Raw genomic sequence first — 22000 nt, forward strand, 5'->3', positions numbered from 1 at the left:
GGGAGAACCACCACTCTCTTCAAAGCTGTCAGTCAGACAGGGACATTTAAGTCTGTGGAGGTTCTTGCTGATTTTTTGTTTGTCTGTGCCCTGCCCCCAGAGGTGGAGCCTACAGAGGCAGGCAGGCCTCCTTGAGCTGTGGTGGGCTCCACCCAGTTCGAGCTTCCTGGCTGCTTTGTTTACCTAAGCAAGCCTGGGCAATGGCGGGCGCCCCTCCCCCAGCCTGGCTGCCGCCTTGCAGCTTGATCTCCGACTGCTGTGCTAGCAATCAGCGAGACTCCGTGGGCATAGGACCCTCGGAGCCAGGTGCCGTTTTCCAGGCCCGTTGGAAAAGCCCAGTATTAGGATGGGACTGACCCGATATTCCAGGTGCCGTCTGTTTCCCCTTTCTTTGACTAGGAAAGGGAACTCCCTGACCCCTTGCGCTTCCCAAGTGAGGCAATGCCTCGCCCTGCTTCGGCTCGCGCACAGTGCGCTTCACCGACTGTCCTGCACCCACTGTTAGGCACTCCCTAGTGAGATGAAACCGGTACCTCAAGCAGAAATGCAGAAATCACCCGTCTTCTGTGTCGCTGGGGCTGGGAGCTGGAGACCGGAGCTGTTCCTATTCGGCCATCTTGGCTCCACCCTCTATAATTTCCCTTGCCTGTTTTCAAAACTTAAACCATTCCAATTGGATAAGAACTAATTTTTCATTTTAGGACTTGCAGAAAGAAAATTACAGAGCTCTCTTTGAAATCTGTTCTGATATATAGTACCTCTTTCACTGTAAGTTCATTTTTAAGTTAACGCAAATCCATCATGTTCCAGTTAAAATTGGTTTTTTTTTTGTTTGTTTGTTTTTTTTGTTTTTTTTTTTTTTTTTGAGATGGAGTCTCGCTCTGTCGCCCAGGCTGGAGTGCAGTGGTGCAATCTCGGCTCACTGCAAGCTCCGCCTCCCGGGTTCACGCCATTCTCCTGCCTCAGCCTCTCCAAGTAGCTGGGACTACAGGCGCCCGCCACCACGCCCGGCTAATTTTTTGTATTTTTAGTAGAGACGGGGTTTCACCGTGGTCTCGATCTCCTGACCTCGTGATCCGCCCGCCTCGGCCTCCCAAAGTGCTGGGATTACAAGCGTGAGCCACCGCGCCCGGCTAAAATTGGTTTTTGTTTGTTCAGTCATCTATAGAGATGTATAATGACTAGTCAGTATCCCTTATGTAAAAGTCATTGAGGATCAGCCATAGTTAAATTACCACTTCAGCTGTCTTTTCAGTGGCTAAAATCTATCAATTTCCTTAAACAGTTTTTCTATGGCCAGTTTTTTTAGTCTGTTACCTGTTATTATTATCTTCTCTTCATTTTCCATGCCAATCTTTGGTTGTAAAGCTTCAACTGGACCCAGTGCTGTAGAAATATCTGATGAGTACTTAGTACAGTGAAAAACTCACCTCGTGTTTCCTAAATACTTGTAGTTTTTGCTTTGCACACCAATGTGAGACCAAAAATTACCATGCTAGCTGACTCTATATGATCTTAATAATCAATGAGAAAATTTATGATACATAAATGTGTGTCAAAACATTTGAAACTCTATTTCTATTGGTTACAAATGTATAGAGAAATGAAAAAACATAGTAAAACTAATGTTAGTAAGCTGTAATTTAAAACATTATAAATAATGAGAAAAGAAATTTTATTTATAGGCATACCTCAGAGATATTGCAGGTTTGATTCCAGACTATTGCAAAAAGCAAATATCACAAAAAAGTAAAGTCAGACAAATATTTTGGTTTCCCAGTGCATATAAAACTTATGTTTCTGCTGAGACTGTGTCCACCCTGCGAGCACAGAGCCTTGCCCTCGCCTCTCTGCCACCCGTCCACACCCGCCGCCAGCTCACCATGGATGATGATATCACCATGCTTGTCGTTGACAACGGTGCTGGCATGTGCAAGGCCAGCTTTGCAGGTGACGATGCCCACCCCGGGCCGTCTTCCCCTCCATCGTGGGGCGCCCCAGGCACCAGGGCGTGGTGGTGGGCATGGGTCAGAAGGACTCCTATGTGGGCGACGAGGCCCAGAGCAAAAGAGGCATCCTGACCCTGAAGTACCCCATCAAGCAGGACATTGTCACCACTTGGGACGACATGGAGAAGATCTGGCACCACACCTTCTACAACGAGCTGTGTGTGGCTGCCAAGGAGCACCCCATGCTGCTGACCGAGGTCCCCCTGAGCCTCAAGGCCAACCACAAGAAGATGACCCAGATCATTTTTGAGATCTTCGACAGACCAGCCATGTACATGGCCATCCAGGCCGTGCTGCCCCTGTACACCTCTGGCCGTACCACTGACATCGTGATGGACTATGGTGACGGGGTCACCCACACTGTGCCCATCTATGAGGAGTATGCCCTCCCCTACGCCATCTTGCGTGTGGACCTGGCTGGCCAGGACCTGACTGACTACCTCATAAAGATCCTCACCTAGCGCAGCTACATCTTCACCGCCACAGCCAAGCGGGAAATTGTTCATGACATCAAGGAGAAGCTGTGCTACGTCACCCTGGACTTCAAGCAGGAGATGGCCATGGTGGCCTCCAGCTCCTCCCTGGAGATAGCTACAAGCTGCCTGACGGCCAGGTCATCACCATCGACAACAAGCAGTTCCACTGCCCTGAGGCGCTCTTCCAGCCTTCCTTCCTATGCATGGAATCCCGTGGCATCCATGAAACTACCTTCAACTCCATCATGAAGTGTGATGTGGACATTCTCAAAGACCTGTATGCCAACACAGTGCTGTCTAGCGGCACTACCACGTACCCTGGCATCGCCGATAGGATGCAGAAGATCACCACCCTGGCGCCCAGCACAATGAAGATCAAGATCATTGCTCCTCCCAAGCGCAAGTACTCCGTGTGGATCGGCAGCTCCATCCTGGCCCGGCTGTCCACTGTCCAGCAGATGTGCATCAGCAAGCAGGAATACGATGAGTCAGGCACCTCCATCATCCACAGCAAATGCTTCTGGGCGCACTGTGACTTAGTTGCATTACACTCTTTCTTGACAAAACCTAACTTGTGCAGAAAACAAGATGAGATTGGCATGACTTTGTTTTTTTATTTTGTTTTGTTTTGTTTGGCTTGACTCAGGATTTAAAAACTGGAATGGTGAAGGTGACAGCAGTTGGTTGGAGTGAGCATCCTCCAAAGTTCTACAGTGTGGCCAGGGACTTTGATTGTACATTGTTCTTTTTTTAATAGTCATTCCAAATATCATGAGATGCGTTGTTACAGGAAGTCCCTTGCCCTCCTAAAAGCTACCCCACTTCTCTCTAAGGAGAATGGCCCAGTCCTCTCCCATGTCCACACAGGGGAGGTGATAGCATTGCTTTCATGTAAATTATGTAATGCAACATTTTTTAAATCTTTGCCTTAATACTTCTTTATTTTGTTTTATTTTGAATGATCAGCCTTCATGGCCCCCCTTTTTTGTCCCCCAACTTGAGATGTATGAAGGCTTTTGGTCTCCCTGGGAGTAGGTGAAGGTAGCCAGGGCATACCCGTACACTGACTTGAGACCAGTTGAATAAAAGTGCATGCCTTATAAAAAAAAAACTTACGTTTCTACTATATTGTAGTCTATTCATTGTGCAGTAGCATATGTCTAAAAAAGCAATGCACATACCTTCCTTAAAAAACACTTCATTGCTAAAAAAAAAAAAAAAATGCCAATGACCATCTGAGCCTTCAGTGAGTGGTAGTCTTTTTGCTGTAAAAGGGTCTTGCCTCAATGCTGGGGACCTTGCTCTGTATTAGGTTTTGGCTTAAGGGAATGTTGTGACTAGTTTGATCTTCTGTCTCAGGGGTCCTCAACCCCCAGGCCACAGACCAGGCCACACAGCAGGAGGTGAGTGGTGGGGGCGGCAAGAGAAGCTTCATCTGTATTTACAGCCGCTCCCCATCACTTGTATTACCACCTGAGTTCCACCTCCTGTCAGATCAGCAGCAGCATTAGATTCTCACAGGAGCACAAACCCCATTGTGAGCTGTGCACATGAAGGATCTAGATTGCATGCTCCTTATGAGAATCTAATTCTTGATGATCTGTCACTGTCTCCCATGACCCCCAGATGGGACTATGTAATTGCAGGAAAACAAGCTCAGGACTCCCACTGATTCTATATTATGGTGAATTTATAATTATTTCATTATATATTACAATGTAATAATAGGTTGGGCATGGTGGTTCACACCTGTAATCCCAGCACGTTGGGAGGCCAAGGCAGGTGGGATCGCTTGAGATCAGGAGTTTGAGACTAGCCTTGCCAACATGGTGAAACCCCGTCTCTACTAAAACAAAAATTAGCCAGGCGTGGTGATGCATGCCTGTAGTCCCAGCTACTTGGGAGGCTGAGGCAGGAGAATCGCTTGAACCCGGGAGGCTGAGGTTACAGTGAACCGAGATCGCACCACTGCACTCTAGCTTGGGTGACAGAGCAAGACTCCATCTCAAAAAAAAAAAAAAGTAATAATAGAAATAAAGTGCCCAATAACTGTAATGCGCTGGAATCATCCCGAAACCCCCTGCAACCTGGTCTGTGGAAAAATTGTCTTCCGCAAAACTGGTCCCTGATGCCAAAAAGCTTGAGGACCGCTGTTCTGTCTAGACCATTAAAACTTTCTCCATATCAGCAAGAAGGCTCTTTCACTTTGCCATTCACGTGTTCACTGGAGTAGCACTTTGAATATCCATCAAGATCTTTTTCTTTGCATTCACAACTTGGCTAACTGGCACAAGATGCCTAGCTTTTGGCCTTTCAACATGTTTTTCTCATTAAGCTTAATCATTTCTAGGTTTTGATTTAAAGTTAGAAACATGTGACTCTTCCTTTCACTTGAACACTTAGAGGTCATTGTAGGGTTATTAATTGGCTTAATTTCCTCATATTGTCGTGTCTGGGGGAATAGGAAAGCCTGAAGAGAGGGAGAAAAATGGAGGAATACCCTGTCAGTGGAGCAGTTAGGACACACACATTTATTGGTTATGTTCACTGTCTTCTATGCATGTGGTTCATGACGCCTCAAAACAATTGCATTAGTAACATCAAAGATCACTGATCACAGATTAACATAACAGATATAATAATGAAAAAGTTTGAACAAAATGCAACAGAGAGACAAAATGAGCACATGCTGTTGGAAAAATGGTGCTGAAAGACTTGCTCAATGCAGGCTTGCTACAAACCTTCAATTTATTTTAAAAAAACCTACAATATCTACAAAGCACAATAAAGTGAAGCACAATAAAACCAGGTATGTCCATATTTATAAAAAAAAATCCCAAGTACTTTAACAGTACTTGCCTCCTTTTTGTCATATAGTTTATGATACTGAGAAAACATCTTTTCTGTGCCTTGGTGAATTGTCATCATACTCCCTTCTAAGTTTGGATGAGCTTCCAATATTTTACACTTTGTGCTTTCAGTGTCATGAAATATCTGCAAGAGTTTCTTTAATGTGAAGTTTTTGCCAGCGTCACTTCCTCTGGGACATCTTCATACTTTTCGTCACAACCACTTTCCTCATTTACATTGATTAGTTTGCCTTCACTAAGTTCCTCTGGTGCATATCTAGAGTCCCTTAAATAGCAGCAATGTCAGTAATCTCACAGTTAGCTATTTCTTCTATAACCCTATTTACGTTCCTCTTACCAGTTTTTGTTACTTTGCTGCATTTTCATCTTTGTTAGCCAGTTCCCTCTTTCAGTTATCGTTTTTGGGTTTCATCATTGGAAGACAAGGAGGCAACCCCACTGCACACTTTGTTGTTTGTGCATTAACTGAATAACATGCACAGTGACTAGTCACCGACAGACTGTGAAAGAAGTGACGTGATTTGTCACTGATCGTGATACACATCTGTTATTTATGTTGTGAACTGAAGAGCTAGCAATCAAGTTTGTACTTCATGTAATTACTCACAGTTAATAAACCATGGCAACTGAAATTTCAGCCCTGTTGTTTGGGGACTGACATTCTTTCATCTAAGAACCATGCAAAGTGAGGACAACCTCAGTCAATTCCTACATTCCTTCAGGCCCACTGCTAATTTTCTGATTCCTGGTCAGTTATCTACTCTGACATTCAGATCTTTTTCTGATATATATGACTTACTAACTTCATCTTTGTGAAGTTTCTCTTTCTTCTCCAGGGGCAATACGTTTGATCTTTCCTCTCTGACATTTATGCTCTTGACTTCTGACCATTCCTTCAATCTCTAAGTTTGTTTGAAATACTGATTTGCCCCGCTAGCTTGTGATCATTTGCAAATTAAATAGACATTTCTCTATTCATTAATGTGAATACTTATCCCCACAGAATGTCAGTTCCCGAATACCAGCACAGGTTCACCCAGCCAGCTCATCCTTATCCTTTGGTCATACTGTCCAGTCAGTTGTGTAAGGGACTCTGTAAAGGTCCTGGGTGGGGCCTCAGAATCTATATATTTAAATGTTCTCCATATTATAGCTAAGTTTGATTTATAATATAAACCACGCTTTCCTGGTTCTTAGTAATCTTACTATAGACTAATAGAAGTTTAGATCTGACAAATATACTAGAGATTGTCTTGTCAAACCTACTCATTTTATAAGTGAGAGAACTAAGGTCCAGAGTTGCCAGATGACTTGCCCATGGCTTCCCAGTTACAAGCAGAGTAGGAACTAGAACTGATGGTTCCAAACACCCAATCTTTCTTTTTTGTTGTTGTTTTTGAGATGGAGTCTCGCTCTGACGCCCAGGCTGGAATGCAGTGGCCCCATCTCGGCTCACTGCAAGCTCCACCTCCCAGGTTCACACCATTCTTCTGCCTCAGCCTCCCGAGTAGCTGGGACTACAGGCACCCGCCACCACACCAGGCTAATTTTTTGTATTTTTAGTAGTGATGGGGTTTCACCATGTTAGCCGGGATGGTCTCGATCTCCTGACCTCGTGATCCGCCTGCCTCGGCCTCCCAAAGTGCTGAGATTACAGGTGTGAGCCACCGTGCCCAGCCTTTTTTTTTTTTTTTTTCTAGACAGAGTTGCTCTGTCGCCCAGGTTGGGGTGCAATGGCGTGATCTCGGCTCACTGCAACCTCTGCCTCCCAGGTTCAAGCGATTCTCCCACCTCAGCCTCCCGAGTAGCTGGGATTACAGGCGTATGCCACCACGCCCAGCTAATTTTTGTATTTTTGGTAGAGACAGGATTTCACCATGTTGGCCAGGCTAGTCTTGAACTCCTGACCTCAAGTGATCCACCCACCTCGGCCTCCCAAGGTGTTGGGATTACAGGCGTGAGCTACTGCGCCCACCCCAAACTCCCAATCTTTCAACCTAATTTCCATCCTGTGGGATACAATCAAAGTCATTCATCATCTTTTTCAAACTCTCCTGTGGTGATTTTCTTTTTCTATGTGAATCTGTGGAATAATATCTGAAGAGAGATGCTCAAGTAAGTTTCTCTGTAGTGAATGGGAAAGCAGTTGTGGCAAGGATTGTTGAGGTAGTAGGAGCTGTGGAGGCCTGGAGCAGCTCTGGAGGCCTTAATCCAGTCCTGCTCCAGTGCTTACCCTCTGCCTGCTCTGTGCCTGCCCACTGGTGCCTAAGCTCTGTCCACTGGGGGCTTAGGTATCTGTTTGACTTGTGCATGCAGTGCTTGTTTCCGGAGGCAGTGTATAGAGGAGAAGATGGGGATGTGGGGTTGGGTAAGGGTTGAATATACTATTCTGTAAAGCTTTTTCTATTTCGATAAGAGATTCTCACAACTGAAGACTCTGGCCTTCAGGTTTGCTGACAGAGTGAAATGAGTCTGTCTGTAATTCTGAGAAACACACTAAGGAGTCATCCCTTTGGTATGTTGTGTAAGTTCATGAGAAATGAATGGGGAATGTTGAATAGTATGTATAATAGCAACAGTTAATGCTTACATACCCATTCTGGCTTGAAGAAAAACAAAAACAGAATTTTGCGACTTCCTAATCTCCCTGAGTTCACCTGTCACAGGCAACAGCAGTGTTTGAAATGCTAATGTGTCTTGTAGCCATTTTAAAGACTGAAGAGCTGCATAGTTCGGGGAAACTGAGATCAAGGGACTTCTTTATAAATTGTCCTTACCTTTTCTCTAGCACTTGCTGCCTGGGACTCTGGCCTCTCACTAGGCCCCCGAAGATGAAACACAGCATTTCACAGCAACATGACATTTTAGAGCCAGAGGTGGAGATGGTGGATGGGGGAGGACCTTAGTATTCTTCTGCTTCGATTCTGATTCCAAAATTTTTGTTTTCTCTACTGAGACCCCAAGTGGTCAACGAACTTAGCTACAGTTGCACAGTTTGTTTAGGGCTACATTTAGACTAGAGCTCAGGTTTCCTGATTCCCAGGTAAATGTGGTTTTGGCTGTATCATATTGTGCATAAAACATTGTCAGACTTCTTAAATGAAATACAAAATCCTGGGTGATTTGGCAGTTGTGAATCTTGCTGGCTATAATAGACTTTTGGAGGAGATAGGACTGTATTTTTATGGCTGAGGAAACCAGATCAAGGAAACTAGTGTAAATAATGGTCCAAGGGCTGAAAAAAAAAATCCTCACAGCCTCCCCATTATAACTTTTCAACTTAGGGTGCCAGAAAAGTCTCCATTAATGATTTAAGTTAAGGTTTACATTGAAGGCTGGGACAAAAATGTATATAAAGCACCTAGTTTGCTTATGTATAGATACATTAGATCTCGGAATAAAGAGAAGGGAAAGAGTATCTTTAAAAATTAGAAGATTGGGGCCAGGCATGGTGTCTGACACCTGTAATCCCAACACGTTGGGAGGCTGAGGCTGGTGGATCACAAGGTCAGGAGTTTGAGACCAGTCTGACCAACACAGTGAAACCCTATCTCTACTAAAAATACAAAAATTAGCCAGGTGTGGTGGCACATGCCTGTAATCCCAGCTACTTAGGAGGCTGAGGCAGGAGAATCACTTGACCCCGGGAAGTGGAGGTTGCAGTTAGCCGAGATCACACCACTGCACTCCAGCCTGGGTGACAGAGTGAGACTCCATCACAAAAAAAGATTGGAAAAAAGATACCTGGGGAAATTTAGTTTGCAAGTGACTACCTAGTTTTTTCTTTCCAACTGAAGGCTCACATTAGCATCAATAAATATTTTACAGTAAGTCTCATACCCTGATTTAAAAAAAAATACCTTCTGTTCTTTGGAAAACATATCAGAGGTCTATTTTTAGGTAATTATTTTCATTTTTTATCTTTAGAAAGAAAACTTTAAAAATACAGTTTATAAAGACCCAATGTGTTCTTTAAAAACTTCTTGGTAGGACTGCTAAAGTTCCATTTCTCCCCTAATGAAGTATAAAAATTGAATTCTTTTTTTTTTTTTTTTTTTTTGAGACGGAGTCTCGCTCTGTCGCCCAGGCTGGAGTGCAGTGGCGCAATCTCCGCTCACTGCAAGCTCCGCCTCCCGGGTTCACGCCATTCTCCTGCCTCAGCGTCTCTGAGTAGCTGGGACTACAGGCGCCCGCCACCACGCCCGGCTGATTTTTTTTTGTATTTTTAGTAGAGACAGGGTTTCACCGTGGTCTCGATCTCCTGACCTCGTGATCCGCCCGCCTCGGCCTCCCAAAGTGCTGGGATTACAAGCGTGAGCCACCGCGCCCGGCCTAAAAATTGAATTCTTAATGCAGATGAAAGTGCCCTATTACTAAGGACACTTCTTAGTAAGGAAGTGAGCACCGAGATTTAAGGCAGGAAAGGATAAGCTAACTCTACTGTTCTGAACAAATGCAGTTGAGTTTATGATCAGGACTGCCTTTATCTGTATAGCTGCTAACCCTCAAGCGTTAAAGTGAAAAAAAAACACCAGCTGCCAGGCTTTGGAGCCTGGACAACAAGAATCCTTTTACTGGATTGATTCCATTGATGTTTTTTCCTTGATGTCAAGAAGCACCTTGCCAGTAAAGGACTGCCTTTTAAAGTTCTTCTGATATCAGACAATGCCCCTGGACACCCAGAACCCTATGAGTTCAACACCAAAGACATCGAAGTGGTCTACTTGCCCCGAAACACAACATCTCTAATTCAGCCTCTAGGTCAGGGAATCATAAGGACCTTTAAGGCTCATTTCACACAGAACTGTATGGAAGGATGTCAACCCTATGGACGAGAACCCCAGTAGAGAGAACATCATGAAAGTCTGGAAGGATTACAGCATTGGAGATGCCATCATTATAGAAAAAGTCATGAGAGCCATCAAGCTCAAAATAATAAATTCCTGATGGAGAAAACTGTATCCAGATGTTGTACATGACTTCACAGGATTTATGACAGCTAATCAAATAAATCATGAAAGAGATTGTAGATATGGCAGAAAAATGGGGGAGAGGGGAGAGCTTTAAAGGTTTAAAACATGGATCTTGGAGAACTGCAAGAGTTAACAGACACCACACCTGAGAAATTCACAGAAGACAACTTGATGGAGATGAGTGCTTCTGAATCAGTGCTAGACAATGAGGAAGAAAATGTAGAAGAAGCAGTGCCAGAAAGCAAATTGACATGAGACCATCTAGCAAAAGGTTTCTAATTATTCAAGAGTGCTTTTGACTTCTTTTATGACATGGATCCTTCTGTGATATGGGCACTGAAACTAAAGCAAAAGGTGGAAGAAGAATTGGTACCATATAGAAACATTTTTAGAGAAATGAAAAAGCAAAAAAATCAGAAATTACAATGTATTTCCATAAAGTTACACCAAGTATGTTGGCTTCTCCTTCCACCTCCTCTACCTCTTCCACCTCTGCTACTCCCAAGACAGTAAGACCAACTCCTTTTCCTCCTCCTCTTCAGCCTACTCAACATGAAGACAAGGATGAAGACCTTTATGATAATCCACTTACACTAAATGAATAGTAAATATATTTCCTCTTCCTTGTGGTTTTCTTAATAATGTTTTTTTCTCTAATTTATTGTAAGAATACAGGATGTCACACATATAACATACAAAATATGTGTTAAGGCGAGGTGGTTCACGCCTATAATCCCAGCACTTTGGGAGGCCAAGGTGGATGGATCACTTGAGGCCAGGAGGTTGAGACCAGCCTGGCCAACATGGTGAAACCTCAGCTACTTGGGAGGCTGAGGCATGAAGATCACTTGAACCCGGGAGACAGAAGCTGCAGTGAGTGACGATCACATCACTGCACTCCAGCCTGGGCAACAGAGTGAAATTCTGTCTCAAAATTGTGTGTGTGTGTGTGTGTGTGTGTGTGTGTGTGTTAAATTGATTGTTATCAGTAAGCCTTCTGGTCCACAGTAAGCTGTTAGTAGTTAAGTTTTAGGGGAGTCACAATTTTATAGGTAGATTTTTTACTGTACCTAGTGGGAGGGGGTCAGTACCCCTAACTCCTGCATTGTTCAAGGGTCAATTGTATAATGAATACATGAAAATAAGCAGCACCCACAACCCACTGTGTCTGGCCAAAATAAGCCCAGCTTTAACTTTACTGAAATATTCTCCTTCATTAAATAACATGTATTTTCGGTCTCCTAGGCTACCTCCAACTGGGACCAGCTTTAAGATAAAAAAAAATCAGATTTCAGATGTGTAGTTTGGGTGTTTAAATTTTCAGTGATACTCAGTTTAATATCTTTCAATTGAGGGAAAATTGTCAAGAGACAAGAATGGTCTCAAGAGTAGAAAGATCTAGCACCACAAGCCAGGGAGTATTGAAAGAGAACCAGGGGCCAGCTTCTCATTAAAATCAGAGGCAAGAAAGCATCTAAAGATCAAATGACTTAAATGGTAGCAGAAAAGACTTTAGGAGGTAAATAAGGAAATGTTTGTTTGAAGGCTTAATGGGGGATATTGTGTTAGAAATGCTGAGTTATTTTCCCTAGTACTAATTTTCTAATAGCAATGATGTTAAGGATATCTCCCCCACCCCACCAGCATTCTCAGTTACTGAAGGACTTCTGCAGGAGTGGAACAGTCCCCTATCAGAAAAGCTGGCATAGTTGAGGTTCTACCTATATTTAAGCAGAGGTAGATTTTATTACAGAAGCACTTAAGTGTGGCTTTTGATTTTTTTGGAAGCATACTTTATAGGGCCTGAATACCTTATTAAAAGCAATACAATACTACATTAAATGAGTAAACAAGCATCTAGGGAAATCACACTTACAGTCAATTAGATTTATAGACTAGTATTTCAAAGCAAAAACAGGAGGAATTCAAATGGAATGTCTAGGATTCTGAGCAGCACATTGGTCTTGGAATTCAACTACAATCTAATATGTCTTGGTTCCTTTACCCTAAATACTCTGTTCTCCAATTAGAGTTGGTTTTGTTCTTCAAGTCTTTATTTTCACCACATCGCCCAACTTCTATGTTGCTTCTTCTTTAATTTTTTTTAAGTAAGAAACATTCTGCTTTATCTCATTATTTAGCAATTCTGGGACACTTCCCAGGCTTTGCTATCATTTGTGAAGAACAGTGGGTAAAAGTAAAGTAGAATCACTTTGGAAATTCTTTATGAAACAGAAAATATATAAAAATATTCAGAGTTTCTCCACTAATGCCTGATGACAATTCATTTGGACTTTTGAACTGGAGAGAAAGAAATCATCTAATAGTTTTGTGTATCGCTATCTATGTTTCTTTTTGGTCAGTAATGTATGTGTTATTTCCAAATGGCCTTCCTCCACGACCCTCATCCAATTCATGAGGAATAACCTATTTTGAATCTCAGAAAAGACTGCCACTTTTAAACCCTATAAGACCGAGGTCAAGTCCCAGTCCCTTGCCTCAACAATGGACTCTAGTGGCCTTTCCTCGCATCTGAATAACCATGGATCAATATCTGCCTATAAGAGTGTGGAGGTATAGGAGCTGGACGAACATGCTGTGGGAAGCAAATTGAACCCATTTTTTTTTTTTTTTGAGACAGAGTTTCACTCTTATAGCCCAGGCTGGAGTGCAATGGCGTGATCTCGGCTCACTGCAACCTCCATCTCCCAGGTTAGTGTACAGGCACCTGCCAGACGCTTGGCTAATTTTGTATTTTTTTAGTAGAGACGAGGTTTTGCCATGTTGGCCAGGCTGGTCTTGAACTCCTGACCTCAGGTGATCTGCCTGCCTCAGCCTCCCACAGTGCTGGGATTAAAGGCGTGAGCCACTGTGCTCAGCCACAGATTGAACCCTTTCTATAAGCATTTTCTACATTGCCAAAAATAGTGTTGTCCTCAAAAGTACAAGCTTACTTACTGGAGATTTAGGAGACAGTATTTTGCCAGTAGAATTCCCTCTTCCTTTAAGCAAACTTAATGTGCAAAAATCTATATTTGTCCAACAGAGTAAAGGCTAAAGAACTTTTTGTTTTAAAAGAAAACTTGGCCGGGTGTGATGGTTCATCTGTCATCCCAGCACTTTGGGAAGCCGAGGTGGGTGGATCACCTGAGGTCAGGAATTCGAGACCAGCCTGGCCAACATGGTGAAACCCCGTCTCTACTAAAAATACAAAAACTAGCTGGGTGTGGTGGTGGGTACCTGTAATCCCAGTTACTTGGGAGGCTGAGGCAGGAGAATCACTTGAACCCAGGAGGTGAAGGTTGCAGTGAGCCAATATTGTGCCACTGCACTCCAGCCTGGGTGAAACTTTTTGATTACAAAAACACGTGGAGATTCAGAAAATCATGTTAACCAAATGTACGTCTTAATCATTATAAAGTGAACATCACCTCGATCATGAAATAGAATGTTGCCACCTACTCTAGAAGCCCTGCCCATGTACCCCAACTCAATCGCAGTCCCTTTCCCTGATTAGTAACCATTATTATTATGTTTACATTCTCACCAGCAACATATGAGAGTCCTAGTACCTGCACATATGCTTGCCAACACTTGGTAGGGTCAGTCTTTTTCACTTTAGCCATTCCATTAGCTGTATCTCTTTTGTGTTTGTAATGGTATGTATTTGTGGTGGTATCTCATTTGTATTTTGCTAATGACTAATGATATTGAGCTGCTTCTCATCTGCTTATTTGCCATCTGTTAGGAAGATTTTTAAAAGGAAGGAAGTGAGAGAGAAGGCAACTCAACGGCCAAACAGGTTTATTTACAAGAATAAGCCTGCAAGCAGTCCCAGTCAGGAATCTGGCTGAGACCCTGATCGCTTATGAGCTGAGGTTTTTATAATAAAGTTTCTATAGGGAGGGGTTGGGGACGTGCTGGCAGGTTGGAACTGTAGGGGGCAGGGGAAGGATGTGGTAAAGGCCAGTCAGTCTTTGTTGTAGTCAGGGTTGTTACTGTCTGTTAAAGGTACGGGCGAGGTTGACCTTTGCTGAGCAGATAAACTCCCTAGCAACAGTTAGTACTCCAAAATCGCAGGGGACTAGATATCCTCACTGTAGAAAAGGGAGGCCTATGTCTCTTCCTGCAAGAAAATGCTGTTTCTTTACAAATAAATCTAGATTGGTAAAAGAAGGAATATCCAAACAGAAAAATTGCGGAACACCTGCCCAAACAACCTGCTGACTTTTTCAGTTCTTTCCTCCATTGGGCACTCCCTTTAATTGGTCCTTTCATTGTCATCTGCTTAATATTAATGTTTTTACCCTGCTTGATGAAATTGTTTTCAGAAGTTTATTTTAGAAAGAGTAACCTCAGTTGCTCAGACCACCATAACGGAACACATCAAGGAGGCATTCCTGCTACAGCAACAATGAATGATCTCACCACCAGAGGAAGGCCACTTCCCCCATGCACCACCCCCAGTGAGCAGGAAGTAGTCAAAGAGAACCCACATCCCTATTCCTAAATAATAATAATACAAAGAAGTGGGAATGTGAGAATTAACAATAGTGATGCCATTTTTCCACCTTGGTGACTGTGTTTCCTACCTTGGTGACAGTGTTTCCAAAAACAAAGCAAAGGTCAACCTCGCCGAAACCTTAACAGAGAGTAACAGCCCTAACCACAACTAAGCCTGGCCCTTACCACATCCTTCCCCAGCCCCCTGCAGTTCCAACCTGCTAGCACTTCCCCAACCCCTCCTCTATAGAAACTTTAGTATAAGGCGGGGCACAGTGGCTCCTGCCTGTAATCCCAGCACTTTGGGTGGCCGAGGCAGCTGTATAGCCTGAGGTCAGGAGTTCAAGACCAGACTGGCTAACATGGTGAAACCCTGTTTCTACTAAAAATACAAAAAAAAATAGCTGGATGTGGTGGCGTGTACCTGTAATCCCAGCTACTCAGGAGGCTGAGGCAGGAGAATCACTTGAACCCAGGAGGCGGAGATTGCAGTGAGCTGAGATCACGCTACTGCACTCCAGCCTGGTGACACAGCAAGATTCTGTCTCAAAAGAAAAAAAAAAAAAAAAAAAAAGTTGGTCATGGTGGTACACGCCTGTAATCCCAGCTACTCGGGCAGCTGAGGCAGGAGAATCACTTGAACCCGGAAGACGGAGGTTGCAGTGAGCCGAGATCACACCATTGCACTCCAGCTTGGGTGACAAGAGCAAAACTCTGTCTCAAAAATAAGAAAAGAAACTTTAGTATAAAAACGTCAGCTTGTAAGCAATCAGGGTCTCAGCCAGATTCCTGACTGAGACCCCTCACAGGCTTATTCTTGTAAATAAACCTGTTTGGCCGTTGAGTTGCCTTCTCTCTCACTTTCTTCCTTTTAAAACTCTTCCTAACACCATCCATATATATCTTTGGTAAAGTGTCTGTTCAAATCTTTTGCCTTTTTAAAAAAATTGCATTGCTTGTTTTTTTATGGAATTTTGAGGGTTCTTTTTATTCTGCATGCAAGTCCTTCATCAGATAAATGCTTTGCAAAGATTTTCTCCTAGTTCTTGGTATGTCATGTCGTTCTCTCAACAGTTTCTTTTGAAAAGCAGTTTTAGGCCGGGCGCGGTGGCTCACGCTTGTAATCCCAGCACTTTGGGAGGCCGAGGCGGGCGGATCACGAGGTCAGGAGATAGAGACCACAGTGAAACCCCGTCTCTACTAAAAATACAAAAAATTAGCCGGGCGTGGTGGCGGGCGCCTGTAGTCCCAGCTACTCGGAGAGGCTGAGGCAGGAGAATGGCGTGAACCCGGGAGGTGGAGCTTGCAGTGAGCCGAGATTGTGCCACTGCACTCCAGCCTGGGCGACAGAGCGAGACTCCGTCTCAAAAAAAAAAAAAAAAAAAAAAGAAAAGCAGTTTTAAATTTTGATAAAGACCAATATATCCATTTATTTTATAAGTAGACATTTATTTGTTTTTTATGGGTTGTGTTTTTGGTGTTATATTTAAGAAGTATTTGCCTAATCCAAGGTTACAAATGTTTTTTTCTATAAATTTTATTGTTTTATGTTGTACATTTTGGTCTGTGATCCACTTTAAGGTTTTTTTTTTTAAATATATGGAACAAAGTATGAATTGAAGTCTCCCTCTCCCTTTTTTTTTTTTTTTAGCACATAGATATCCCACTGTTCCAGCACCACTTCTTTAAAAGGCTTTCCTTTCTCTACTGAATTCCCTTTTACACCTTGTTGAAAATGAACATGTGTGGTTCTATTTATAGGCTCTTTATTCTGTTCCATTGATCTATTTGTCTTTCTTTATGTCAGTACCACACTGTCTTGGTTATTGTAGCTTTATAATATCTTGAATCTAGATCATATTAGTCCTCCAAATTTGTTCTTCTTTTGCAAAGTTGTTTTGCATATTCTAGATCCTTTTATTGCCACATGAATTTTAGAATTCATTTGCTAGTTTCTACAAAAAAGCCTCCTGGGATTTTAATTGAGATTGCATTGACTCTATAGACCAATTTGGGGAGAATTGACATGTTAACAATTTTGAATCTTTAAACCTATAAACATGATATATCCCTCTGTTTATTTAGGTTTTCTTTCATTTCTCTCAGCAACGTCTTGTTTTCCGTGAGTTGTTAGAGTTTTAAATATTTGCTAATCACTTGTGTGTAAAGTGGTGTCTCATTGTGGTTTCACTGCTGACAAACAGTGAAATCCAGCATCTTTCAAGTGTTTATTGGCCCTTCAGATTTCCTCTTCTCTATTGCTTTTATATTGGCCTGGCATTTTATTTGCCAAGAATATCTCTGCTGGGTGATCTTATGGTCTCTTGTTTTTCATCTATTTTGTGTTTGTTTGTTTGTTTTATTGATAGTGGAGATGTTTCTCTTTTTTGGCTCTTGAATTCTGAAATAGTAATTTAGATATTGGGGCAAATACCTCTTTACGTCTTTCATTCCTTGTTAGTTTTATCTCTCCTACTTTCTGCCAATAGGAAGCTCTGGTATTCCCTGGCATATTCTAGCTTAGATGACTTTTGAGAACTGATTTGAGAGCAAAGCATGAGGTCACCTCACTTGTCAATGTCCCTTGGGCGATGCCTAGTTTATCTTTTTGCTAAGCTAATCTGCTCTCATTCCTCATGGTTCACTGCTCTGGACGTTCTGCGATTCTGTTCCAGCTGAGCACATTAGAAGACAGATACAATTCCACATCACTGGGCAGAGCTTAGGTAGCCTGGGGTTCTCACCTTTGAGCCAGCAGGCAACTTGGCAAATTGCTCAACAACTCTGGGAGATGATTGTCAGAAGGCACAAGAGCCCCAGTCATTGTTCTGTTTGAACAATTAAAAGGATCTGCGTGTAACAAATTCTCAAAAAATTTTTGTTTCATTTTTATTAAAAAGGAAGCCTTTGATTTCTGTTGTCTACAAAGTAGGCTTCCTGTGATGTCTAAGTCAGAGAGCTACATGAATCTGGTTGTATCTTGCAGAATATTGTTTATGCATATTACAATTTGTGAATAGTTATTTTGCTTTTCAACACTTTAAACATTTGTCAAATACCTATGGTGTGCCAAGCACTGTGTCAGGAACCAGAATCACCAAAATGGATAAGGCATTGCCCTCTCTTAGAAAAGCTTACAGAAGCCAGAGTGTAGGTAGGAATTACTAACTCCAGTGCTTTCTCAAAGAAAGAAAAGGGAAGGTAGATGTGGGAATGGGACCATCCTAAGGCATAAAAAGCAAGCAGCCTTAACCTATAGAAACTTGTCCAGGGAGACAAGCAGCATATAATTTCTGGACAACTGGATAGGAGTCCAACAAGGGAAAGACACTAAAAGATGTTGGCATTCAGAGATTTCTGTAATTCCAAATCCTTGCTCATGCTGTCCTCCTCCTAGATTGCTTTCCATGACCCTTTTCATTTGGCAAACTCTCACTCACCCATAAGGAGTCACCTGAGATTTTTATTCTCATGGGAAAGTTTTCTTCCTTGCCTCTCATTTTCACTAGAGGACCATCTTATGTGCTTTCATAGCACCCTACTGCTGATTCCAACTGTTCCACTTAGCACTCTGCATTGAAAGTGCCTCTTTGTCTCCACCCAGTAGAGTAACTTCAAGATCAAGCTGATCCCTTTTGGAGTAACCTCAAAAAAACAAACAAACAAACAAAAAGTTAATTTGATATGTTCAATAGGATCGTAACATACTGAAACAGTGGGCTAAAATCAACAAGAAGAAATTTACTAGACCTAAATCCTGCATCTAGTTCCAGCAGTTAAACTGTACAAGTAGAAGATTGAAGAGGCCTGACTTAGTAGGAGAATGTTTGAAATGGAGTTCTAGATATCCACAAATTGGATGTAAGCCAATGGTATGTAAGTTTCTCTATAACCAAATAGAGGTTTGGGTTGTATTAAGGAAAATACAGCATTTAGATTAAGATTTAAAACTGTATTATATTATAATGCTGCAGTGTATTTGGAGTATCATGCTCAATATGATCTTTTGACTTAAAGAACATTAGCGACCAGGCGCGGTGGCTCACACCTGTAATCCCAACACTTTGGGAGTCCAAGGCGGGTGGATCACCTGAGGTCAGGAGTTTGAGACCAGCCTGACCAACATGGTGAAACCCTGTCTCTACTAAAAAATACAAAACTTAGCCGGGCATGATGGTGGGCACCTGTAATCCCAGTTGCTCAGGAGGCTGAAGCAGGAGAATCGCTTGAACCTGGGAGGCGGAGGTTCCAGTGAGCCGAGATACCACGCCATTGCACTCCAGCCTGTGAGATAGAGCAAGACTCTGTCTCAAAAAAAAAAAAAAAAAAAAAAAAAAACATTAGCATTAGCAAACAAGAGAATAACAGGATATTAACCAAAATCGGCCAGGCATGGTGGCTCATGCCTGTAATCCCAGCACTTTAGGAGGCCAAGGCAGGTGGATCACAAGGTCAGGAGATCGAGACCATCCTGGCTAACACGGTGAAACCCCGTCTCTACTAAAAATACAAAAAATTAGCCAGGCATGGTGGCGGGCGTCTGTAGTCCTAGCTACTCGGGAGGCTGAGGCAGGAGAATGGCGTGAACCCAGGAGGCAGCGCTTGCAGTGAGCCGAGATCACGCCACTGCACTCCAGCCTGGAGGACAGAGTGAGACTCCATCTCAAAAAAAAAAAAAAAAAGATATTAACTAAAATCTAGAAAGAAGTCGTATGGTGATCCAGTCATAAGAATTAGATATTTGGCCTGGGGAAGGGAAGACTTGGAAGACATGGGATAGGATAGTATCAAATATCTGAAAAGCAATCATGTAGAAGCCTGGGTGGAATTGATCTCTTATCCTTCGGAAAGCAGAGCTAGGGTCAGTGGGTAGAAGTTGCACACCAGAAGTTACCTAGGAGACCTTTCTTATTATTAAGAACTTGCCACAAAACTGTTCAAAGGTGAATGGGACTACCTGTATGAGGTGGGGAGCTCTCTGTCATGCACGTGGAGGCTGGAAAACCATAGCCCTGAGATTAGGACTGTACAGTTGTATAGGTTATTTATTGTACAAGGGCACCCGGCCAAGGGGGCAACTAGGGCTGAAATCCAGCCAGTGCTGCAGTAACTACATCATGTATCCCCACTGGTTACCCAGAGGAAGAGGTACCTTTTTATAGTTCACCCAAAGATGCCCCAGGTCTACTAGATATAGAAAGGTTTTCTTATCAGGTGAGAGATCAGATTAGTAACCGCTAACCCCCTGCCACATCTTATTGTCCAGTAGTCTGTGGTCACAGCTATATTTAATTAAAACTCAATAAAGTAAGGTGAAGAAAATCCAAGCAAACAAATTCCATTTAACCCAAAGGAGAACAACTTATATATGCTTTTTAATATATTGATGCATTTAAAGGCCTCCCTAACCCCATCCCACATGATGTTGTGTGATGTGCTGCAGGAGGGGATGAGAGAGAGATGGAGTTGGTTGGTCTTCCATGCTGTATGAACTCTCTTAATAACAAGATGTGAGCTCTGCTACATCTGAGGCATATTCAGTGCCTGTCATATCTTTCTTTGGAGATTAAGCACCATTAAAATATTTTCTACTGAAAATCTTTATATATATATATATATATATATATATATATATATATATATATTTTTTTTTTTTTTTTTTTTTTAATAGAGATGAGGTCTTGCTATGTTGGCCAGGATGGTCTCAAACTCCTTACCTCGGGCAAAGTGCTGGGATTATAGGCATGAGCCACCATGCCTGGACTGAAAAATCCTTATATTTAAATGTGAAGTTTTAAACCCTGTCTCTACTAAAAATACAAAAAATTAGCCAGGCGTGGTGGTGGGCGCCTGTAATCCCAGCTACTTGCGAGGCTGACGCAGGAGAATCGCTTGAACCCAGGATGCAGAGATTGCAGTGAGCTGAGGTTGCGCCGTTGCACTCCAGCCTGGGCAACAAGAGTGAAACTCAAAAAAAGAAGAAAAAGTGAAGTTTTAAAAACAGTATATAAAATTATGCATATAATGTCATTTCAACCCTATTGCATAGAAACTTTTTTTTTTTTTTTTTTTTTAGATGGAGTCTCGCTCTGTCACCCAGGCTAGAGTGCAGTGGCATGATCTCAGCTCAGGGCAACCTCCACCTCCTGGGTTCAAGTGATTCTCCTGCATCAGCCTCCTGAGTAGCTGGGATTACAGATGCGTGCCACCATGCCCGGCCAATTTTTGTATTTTTAGTAGAGATGGGATTTCACCATGTTGATCAGGCTGGTCTTGAACTCCTGACCTCGTGATCTGCCTGCTCGGCCTCCCAAAGTGCTGGGATTACAGGTGTGAGCCACCGCACCCGGCAGAAATTTTTTTGAACAAAAGAAAAAATAGTAACAGATGTACTCTCTGAGGGACAGGTTTATGGATAGTGTTACTTTTATAACAGAAAACAAATATTTTAAAATGATCTTCTCTTCGCCTTGAAAATTTTTTATTTTTATTTTTTTGGCTTTTTTTTTTTTTTTTGAGGTGGAGTCACACTCTGTCACCAGGCTGGAGTACAGTGGCGTGATCTCAGCTCACTGCAACCTCCACCTCCCAGGTTCAAGTGATTCTCCTGCCTCAGCCTGCCGAGTAGCTGGGTTTACAGTCCTGCCACCACGCCCAGCTATTTTTTTTTTTTTTTTTAGTAGAGACGAGGTTTTACCATGTTGGCCAGACTGGTCTCAAACTCCTGACCTCAGGTGATTTGCCCGCCTCGGCCTCCCAAAGCGTTGGGATTACAGGTATGAACCACCACACCCAGCAAGAATTCAAATTTCTAAAGGGCCTGAATTTTATCCTCCCACCTTGTCATCAGCTTACTCACCAATGAAATTTTCATCTTTTACATTCTCATTTCTTTTATCATATTACTATAATATGCTACCCAAACAGAGTGCAATTAAAATCTGCTGGGGAAAAAGACACCTCATCTACCTAAGAAATGCTCTTGGAAATGAACTTCAGAAATAGATGGGGTATGGCGGGTACGGTGGCTCTCGCCTGTAATCCCAGCACTTTGAGAGGCCAAGGCATATCACTCGAGGCCAGGACTTTGAGACCAGCCTTGCCAACATGGCAAAACCCTGCCTCTACTAAAAATACAAAAGAATTGGCCAAGTGTGGTGTCTGTCATG

At 42.7% G+C, this 22000-nt stretch overlaps 1 protein-coding gene and 1 pseudogene across 11 annotated transcripts in view; both read left to right on the forward strand.

The window, feature by feature from the left end:
* FRMD5 (FERM domain containing 5) overlaps nucleotides 1–22000 on the forward strand; it is a 347144-nt gene that overhangs the window by 222237 nt on the left and 102907 nt on the right. The window lies entirely within an intron of this gene.
* On the forward strand, nucleotides 1785–7038 carry LOC129481718 (actin, cytoplasmic 1-like; annotated as a pseudogene).

This window comes from Symphalangus syndactylus, chromosome 5 (genome assembly GCF_028878055.3).
Source record: "Symphalangus syndactylus isolate Jambi chromosome 5, NHGRI_mSymSyn1-v2.1_pri, whole genome shotgun sequence".
NCBI lineage: Eukaryota > Metazoa > Chordata > Mammalia > Primates > Hylobatidae > Symphalangus > Symphalangus syndactylus.